This window comes from Lactuca saligna, chromosome 7, assembly GCF_052625555.1.
Source record: "Lactuca saligna cultivar CGN05327 chromosome 7, ASM5262555v1, whole genome shotgun sequence".
NCBI lineage: Eukaryota > Viridiplantae > Streptophyta > Magnoliopsida > Asterales > Asteraceae > Lactuca > Lactuca saligna.
This window is the reverse complement of record NC_136423.1, coordinates 24,718,307-24,724,992: the sequence shown is the minus strand read 5'-3', so window position 1 is coordinate 24,724,992 and position 6,686 is coordinate 24,718,307. Positions and strand designations below refer to the sequence as shown.

Here is a 6,686-nt window from a genome sequence, read left to right as displayed (position 1 = left end):
TTTCCCGGTTTACTGGTTTCATTAGTTATTTGGCTTTAATAAATTCCTATTATTTTACCATAATTTATGAATAAGTTCCAAAATATGGTAAAATAACGAGACTTTAACGAAATTATGGTAAAATAATAAGACTTTAGTAAAACCGGGTAAGTATTGAAACTGTTAAACCGAAAGAAAAAGCTCAAATCGTCATTTTTTCAGGTAATTAAGATTTTTTCATAAACAAATTTTAGTTTGAGACTTTTTTATAAATTAGAATGAAATATTAGAATTTTTTCAGAAATTTGCCTTGGAGTGGCAATTGTCTACTCACAAACACACTCCAAAATATTTGTGTACATTGCTTTAGGACTCACAAGCTTTGTAATAAAAGCTTATAAGTCAATAACTAGCTTTTTGCAATTACAAAAAGCACTATTCACAAAATGCTAAATTCAAAATCCCACGAAGTAACAAATTTATTATCAAAGTATAAACGTCTCATAACCTCAAGAAATTTCATATTTCATGGAAAAATGAAACCATTAAACACCTCCTAAGGGAGGAGGGAGTCCAGCTTAACTCAAAAATACATTATGAAAATGGTGTCTTTTCCAACCCATTTATTTTTTATTTAATTTAATTAAAAAGTATAAAATAAAATAAAAATAATATTTTTTAAATATACTTCTTTTAATTTAAAAACAAAAAAACATTTAATTCTATATTAAAAATTAAATTTAATTATCAAAACAAATATTATTTAATAAATTATAAAACAAACATAAATTATTAAAAATATTTTAAATGTATACAGACTTTATAATTTAATAATATTTGTAAACTAGAGGGACTAAAATGAATTTACACTTGAAGTATAATCCATATAACCTTTTGAACCGTGATAACCTAAACCTAAATCTTTCTTTCGCCGCCGCCATATTCTTTCAAATTCTCATGCCACTAGATAGGGGTGTAAACGAGCCCGAGCCTAACCAAGCTCGAGCTCGGCTCGTTTAATTTTGAAGAAGCGCGAGCTCGAGCTCGAGCTCGAGCTCGATTCGAGCCTTAAAATGAAGCTTGAGCTCGGCTCGTGAACAATTTAGTCAGCTCGCGAGCCTAAATGAGCTTAAACGAGCCTATATATATATATATATATATATATATATATATATATATATATATATATATATATATATATATATATATATATATATATATATATATATATATATAGGCTCGTTTAGGCTCATTTAGGCTCGCGAGCCCACTAGCTGAAGCTCGGCTCGAGCTCGTTTAATAAACGAGCCTCATATTTGGGCTCGAGCTCGGCTCGGGCTCGTTTAATTCGATCTCGAGTCGATCTTTTAACGAGTCGATCCCGATTAGCTCGCGAGTAGCTCGGCTCACTTACACCCCTACACTAGACCATCACAATTTGCTAAACTCTCCACAAAGCAAGCTTTGGATTTTATTTGTTTTAAAAAATATTTTAAATGTATACACACTTTAGAATATTTGTTTTAAACAAATAAGATAGAAATAAATAAATATGATTTAATAATATTTGTAAACTAGAAGGACTAAAATTAATTTACACTTAAAGTATAATCCATATAACCTTATGAACCGTACTAACCAAAACCTAAATCTTTCTTTCGCCGCCGATGCCAGACTCTTTCATTCTGACGCCGCCTCCATCACAATTGGCTAAACTCTCCACAAAGCAAGCTTTGGATTTTTACATGCAGCTCCAACTACATACATGCATTCGATAGTAGTTCACGGGTTCATCAACCTGTTGCAAACAAATTTTACTTGAGTGAAGGTTAATTGAAAAAATGGTTTCATTAATAAAGTCCTACAATAGCTAATGATCATATGATTTTTACAAACACATAAATTGTCGAAGGAAAAGAAATTTTACCTCATAACAGAAACCCCAATTTCAAGCTCTTCCTTTGTTTCTTTAGCCGTTGTCTCGCTGTTTCTATATAATCTACAACAACAAATGCTTGCTAGTGATAAACATCATTGATTTCGATGACATGAGCTTCAGATTCATCACATGAAACCATGTATCCAGATAATATCTGGTTCTTAACGCTATTTGAAGCAATATTAAGCCCGTTATTAGCCTTCTATAGCCACAACAATCATTCAATGTAAAAGTTTACAAAAAAAGATTAATCTAACAGAAACTCTGTTAGATCTTTGACTAACAAAAAAGATTAATCTAACAGAAACTCTGCTTTGGATTCAGTATTACATAACGTTAAATTAAGCTATAACGAATCCAATAGTTGGCTTGTGATTCAAATCAAATATCATAACAGATATACACATTGAATCTATTGAGCTTCATGAAACGAAATCGCGATTACCATCATTATCCTCCACAAAAGACGCCATTAGAACAGGTACACTAATAACGAAATGACATCTTGATTATCATCAGATGTTCGAAAATTAGAGTAGAACCACAGTCCAATGATGTTTCCATCGTTTGGAGAGTACCTGTTCTAATGGCGCCTTTTGTGAAGGATAAACAAAAGATAATTTCAAGAAGCATGGAATCTGATAATACACTGAATCAATTTCTTCACCCCCATTAATCGAATTAGTGAATTCTACAAACTCAATCCGATTTGGGGCAATTGTAGATCTGATTTGTAGATTGATTTGGTCTTTAACGGCAACAAAAGTTCTTTGGTTTCCCCCTAAACTTTGAAAAACTAAATTTCAGCCCCTTAAGAATCTTTCAAAAACTAAACTAGATCTTACTTGTACTTGTGAATTGTGATTCATATCTTACAATTATTGACTTATTGTACATCTCAAGAATCTGTCATAAATATCCTTGTTACCTACCACGTCAATATTAATAATTAATTTATACTATTTTTAACATATATATAAAGTATTAAAATATAATAATTATGTAACAACAAATTAAAAATAAAAAGTTATTCTTTTAACTTATATTTGTAAAAATTAAGCTTGTATTATAAAACGAGAAAAATAAAATCTACACGTGCTATAACATTTTTATATTTTATGATGAAATATAAACTTTTTAAAGTTAACAATAAAACTGTATATTCTAAACGTCACTGTATCCGTTGATATCCATGTAATTGATTATATTTATTAATATAATATTATTTTTAAATGTAAAGTGTAATTCAAAATGCAGACAAAGATTGGTGGCTTTCATTGTTGACACAGATGTCAGAGCATCGATATGATAGTTTTTTTTTTTTTTTTTTTTTTTTTTAAATAGATATATAGTAAATAATTATAGTTAAAAACTATTTATCAAGTTCTTCTATCTTACAAGAAATTGTATTTTTAGTGAAAAATGAATTAATAATATATAAAAAAATTAGAGAGTAGGGAAGGCAACAATCCAAATTTTATATTTTTAGGAATATATATATATATATATATATATATATATATATATATATATATATATATATATATATATATATATATATATATATATATATATATATATATATATATATATATATATATATATATATAATGGGTTATACACTACTTCTAACTCAAAAACCAGGGGGCACAACCCCTCCTTGCCTTTACTATCCTCGGCCCCTGTTTGTATATATGGCTTCTATCACTCATACCTCGTTAATGATATTGTTATCATCTCTCGCATTCCTTTCGTATTGTGTTGCCCTTCTGTTGGCCTAGTCGTCTACCTTGAGTTTCTCACAATCTCACTTATAAAACATTCTATTGCCTTATTGAAATAATCTTGCAGCCATATGTTATACAATCTCATTGAGTTTGAAAGAGAGCTGCTAAGTGACCAACTTGCTTATTCACCCTAATGATTTTGATGGTAATGTGACTTTGTTAGTATCCGTTCATTCATTCTTGTCACACTTGTTAAGTCTTATGTATTTGAACTTATACTTGTTAAGACACATGTATTTGAGCTTATTACATTTTCAGTTAGCTTAGAATGAGTGGTAACGCCTTTAGCACACTGTCATATAAACTTAACATATCTTCACCTTATCTTTTTGTGTTGCCCCCTCAATAGTGTGTTCTCCTTAGCATTTTTTCGGGAATAGTAGCATGTTAGATGCATTTTTAATTTTTTTTTTTCTAACTTAAATAACTTATACTTTTATAAAACACAAACACTTCATATTAATAAAAAAAGATACAATTTAACTTACAACATGATTTAATAATAATAAACTAAAAACACGACTTAATAATCGACTTAAACATAACTTTATATTAGATTTAAGACATAAATCCTACTACTTATCCCAATTATATTGTTTTGCAATATCCACATTTGTTTGTAATGCCACAATCTGATGATCCTTCTTGGACAACTTCGATTCATCTTTGAATAAGAGTTTTAGTGCACCATTCTTATCTTTGATTTGTTTCACTTAGAATAATTTATCGATCTTAATGCCTAACCCTTGGAGCTCCTTCCTTGTTTCCTCGAGTTTACTTGATGAACCTTGAACACCTTTTAACTTTATTTTTTTGTATAATCTTGTCATGATGATTTGGTGCTTCGTATGGATCTTCGTTGTTGAGATCAATCCTGATAAGGCATCGAAAGATTGACTATAGCTTGACTCAGAAGTTTGCTTATTTTTTACATACTCATGAAATCATTATAACTTTTTAGAGCAAGCCATTTTGGTTTGTTCCTCATGACTTTCCAAAATTCGTTATTTGCAAAAGATTTACCGACTTTCACCTTATAAATTTAACGAGCTTCTGCTATGACATCCACCTCGTTTGCACCGCTTTGCCGGTTTCAGGTTGCGTTCATGAATATGCCATTAAACTCCATTGATTTTTTTGTGGCCCTCCATTTCGTGTATCCTTAACTAGTCGAGTGATACTCCTTATTTATTTCGACATAAAAACTTAGCAAATTCACTTAATTTAAACGTTGCGTCACTTTGGTCATCCCCCATTGCTGAATCCTCCGATATGCTTAGCCATGCTTGCACCAATGCTTTTTATTCTTTATCAATCCAACCTTTACATGCTTTTTAGTTACTTTTTCTTTGGGTTCAACTTCGTTTTTGTAACACTTCATTTTCAGCTTTTCGTAGAATTCAATATAAACTGTCGTTTATAAATTTCGAAGTAGAGATATATTACATTTTTAGCCAAAGTAATCGTCATAAACACGTAGGAATGTCAGTATGATTTCTATAAACATATAGAACGCTTAAATTTGATTTCGTATGAAGAATTTATGCTTCTTCGAAGTTTTGCGATTAAACGGCACCGCTCAGCGTATTGTAAAATATGAATTAGAGATAGATCACTTATTAGCCTAAAAAATCTAAACAAAAGTCATAATGGTCGTAAAACCGAGAGTATACATAAAGAGAATGTCCAAATTTGAGTTCATATGAGGAAATTATGATTTTTCAAAGTTCCAGCGTAACTGTGCGGACACAGAAATCGAAATTCAAATTTGTCGATTGTTTGCCAAAATTATCTAAACGAGAATTGAAGATCTCATGTATATGAGCCCATCGATATAAATACAGTCAAGAATGGAGTTCATATGAAGGATATATGAATTAGCAGTTGAGACCTTAATGAAAGTTATAGAGCTCGTTAATAGGATTTTGGGGATATAATAAACATCGGAAACGGAGCTTGTATGCAAAAGTTATGGCCGTCTGAAGACCTGCAAGAAAATACCTATGTTGATGACATGGCAGCACCGGAGTACACCACGTGACATGGCCGAACGCCCACTCATCTAAGAAACAAGGCGACATGGCAAGATATGGATGTGACACATGGCTCTATGAGAGTGTGACACTTTGCACATTCTAGAAGAGTGGTGTTTGGATTAATCGGGCGGCAACACGTGGTAGGCTACTGATAGAGACACATAAGCTACGAGGTATGGCACACACCTCAGCTGAAGTCAATAAATTGTTGCGAAAATCACTCGTTTTCCTCACCATTTCACTCCAAATTTCTCTAACCTTTCTTCTACTCTAAAATCCAATTTTTTGGTTTTCTTGAGCATTTTAGCGAGGCTCTCATATATTTAGGAGTTCGAGAAATGAGTTGAGCGAGTCGAAGTGATACCTATGCAAAATCCCTACTTTCGCTAGAAACTCTCTATAAGTTAGGATACACTTACTACACTTTAAGTGTAACTTATAATTATATTTATAGTCATTGTTATGAATGTATAAATAAAATTTATCAGTAATTCCAATTATATACTAATTGATCTACATACATGAGAGGTGTCTAGAGTGGTCATGTTAGCTTGGTTATTGGATTTCAGAAAGGTTATATGCCAAAATGGTTTTGCGTCTCAACTGTCCTACCTGGCTGATCTTTATTTGATAGAACTTTTAGTATTCATTAAGATTAGTGAAAGATCTAACTTTCATTACTAGATCGTCATAGTGATTAACAAGTTATATTATTATAGGTTAATACTCGTTCAACATATTACCCGTCAGTTGGATCGTCAAGTAGATCACCCAAATAGATCTGAATCATCTAAGTAAATTATCTAAGTGAGTTTTCTCACTATATTATGTCCTCCCGTATATATCCTATGTGTGTTAGGATATAGTTACCCTCAAGTGATCTAGACATGAACAAGTGTTGAAACACCCCTCGATATCAAAGATCCATCGCATCGCAACAACCGA

General features: G+C 31.3%; 1 long non-coding RNA gene across 1 annotated transcript; it reads right to left on the bottom strand.

Annotated features, from left to right (window-relative positions):
- Positions 1 to 1,511: 1,511 nt before the first annotated feature.
- Positions 1,512 to 2,757, bottom strand: LOC145005500 (uncharacterized). The gene is made up of 2 exons (XR_013662586.1): positions 1,907 to 2,757; positions 1,512 to 1,777 (listed from the first exon to the last, which is right to left on the bottom strand). It is a non-coding gene; the product is annotated as an uncharacterized LOC145005500 (long non-coding RNA).
- Positions 2,758 to 6,686: the final 3,929 nt, after the last annotated feature.